Here is a 2,500-nt window from a genome sequence, read left to right as displayed (position 1 = left end):
CTCCAGGGAACGTTTTTATAGGGTGGAAGCTCAAAATCATAGGTTAAAATCATCGGCAGAGCCCACCAGACACCACTTTTGCTTCATTAGTTCGGACTATAGGCATACGACGATTTTTATCGCGGAGGGGACGTATGACCCAAACGGGGGCTTAATGACCCACTGCCACTGCAAACCATGCTCCTACGACTAAATAGAGGTAAAAACTACGATTTGGTGCAATCTTCATGTTTGACCTCGTAGCAAGGTACCCTCCCTATAGTAGGCAATGAGCAAATGATCATAATCCCAGGAGGGCAAAAAATGGGAACCCGAAAGGAAAGCGCTGTTGGCGCGCCTAAGCTACTGGCCCGTAGAGTAAAAATGGTACCCCCAACAAAGTTGTCGATTGACATTCTGATTGCACTTTTATCATCTAGGGTGCGTTCCTTACACGTTTTGAGGGGTTTTAGCGAAAAACATGTTTTGAGCCACACGAGCTCTCCGGCCCGCTCGGTGCACATTTTTGAAAAAAGCTAGGAGCTGCCCCTAGGTTCGGGGTGTCACAAAATATTGAAAAGTGGTCAAAAACCGCTATCCAGAATCGGATGTAGAATCATTAGACGAACTTAAAATTGTTCTACGACCAATGTCTGCGACGTTTAGTATTCAAGATATGGCCCGCCCTAGGTCTGACCTGGCATTTTCGTGAAAATTTAAAGCATGGCCATAGGGACGGGTAAAATAGCTATTTTGAAGCAAAACCACCTCACTTTAAATGGCCATAACTTTTGAAAACAAGAGCTAGGGTGCGTTCTCGACACGTTTTGAGGTGTTTTAGCGAAAAACATGTTTTGAGCCACACGAGCTCTCCGGCCCGTTCGGTGCACATTTTGAAAAAGCTAGGAGCTGCCCCTAGGTTCGGGGTGTCACAAAATATTGAAAAGTGGTCAAAAACCGCTATCCAGAATCGGATGTAGAATCATTAGACGAACTTAAAATTGTTCTACGACCAATGTCTGCGACGTTTAGTATTCAAGATATGGCCCGCCCTAGGTCTGACCTGGCATTTTCGTGAAAATTTAAAGCATGGCCATAGGGACGGGTAAAATAGCTATTTTGAAGCAAAAACCACCTCACTTTAAATGGCCATAACTTTTGAAAACAAGAGCTAGGGTGCGTTCTCGACACGTTTTGAGGTGTTTTAGCGAAAAACATGTTTTGAGCCACACGAGCTCTCCGGCCCGTTCGGTGCACATTTTTGAAAAAGCTAGGAGCTGCCCCTAGGTTCGGGGTGTCACAAAATATTGAAAAGTGGTCAAAAACCGCTATCCAGAATCGGATGTAGAATCATTAGACGAACTTAAAATTGTTCTACGACCAATGTCTGCGACGTTTAGTATTCAAGATATGGCCCGCCCTAGGTCTGACCTGGCATTTTCGTGAAAATTTAAAGCATGGCCATAGGGACGGGTAAAATAGCTATTTTGAAGCAAAAAACCACCTCACTTTAAATGGCCATAACTTTTGAAAAACAAGAGCTAGGGTGCGTTCTCGACACGTTTTGAGGTGTTTTAGCGAAAAACATGTTTTGAGCCACACGAGCTCTCCGGCCCGATCGGTGCACATTTTTGAAAAAGCTAGGAGCTGCCCCTAGGTTCGGGGTGTCACAAAATATTGAAAAGTGGTCAAAAACCGCTATCCAGAATCGGATGTAGAATCATTAGACGAACTTAAAATTGTTCTACAACCCCCAGTCCGACGCCTCGTATTCGAGATATAGCACTTTGTAGGTCTGACCGAGCAATTTTGTACTGAAATGTATGGCGGACATGTTATTCATTAAACAACATTAACTTGCATCGTGCCCTACTTCATCGGCACAGCTACTATCGACTATCTATTGTTGAAATGGATTGAGTTTGACCATTTTAGCTCTTTTCTTATGCCGTGCACCAACAGTGTGTACCGATCAGGGAAAGTACACTACGTACGCGTTCATGGATGTATATGTTGGTACAAGTTGCCGGTCGGAATAGCAGTGCACCAAAACTGTGTACCGATCAGGAAAGTACAAGACGGAGGGCGCAGCCCGAGCGTACGCGTTCATAGATGTCCATGTTGGTACAACCTACATGTACGTACCTTGTTTTGTATCAAAAGTTCCAATAAAGTGTTTGTATGCTTAAAATGCTTATCTCAACCGGTCACCTTTTGGCCTGCCCTTTTATAGACAGAAACCTAGAACGATACTCGCGATGTTTGTGTTTTTCCATTCGCCCGGGACGACGAAATGAGCTCTGTGCACATCGTGCAGAAAACTGTCTCCTCCTCGTATGTTTTTGTCCCTCCACGCATATAATCACCCACATTTGTGTTCAACACGGACGGCGCAGCCCGAGCGAACGCGTTAATGTTTATGTTTGTGCACACTAAAGTTACAATCCTAGGATTTGGTTATTGCGTCGCAGTGCCCGACCGTCGCGGACACCATTCTTGGACAAAAGTCCAAGTACGTAGA

This window comes from Anopheles arabiensis (assembly GCF_016920715.1).
Source record: "Anopheles arabiensis isolate DONGOLA chromosome X unlocalized genomic scaffold, AaraD3 X_pericentromeric_contig0033, whole genome shotgun sequence".
Classification (NCBI taxonomy): domain Eukaryota; kingdom Metazoa; phylum Arthropoda; class Insecta; order Diptera; family Culicidae; genus Anopheles; species Anopheles arabiensis.
The sequence above is the reverse complement of the archived record's forward strand: the minus strand, read 5'-3'. Positions refer to the sequence as shown.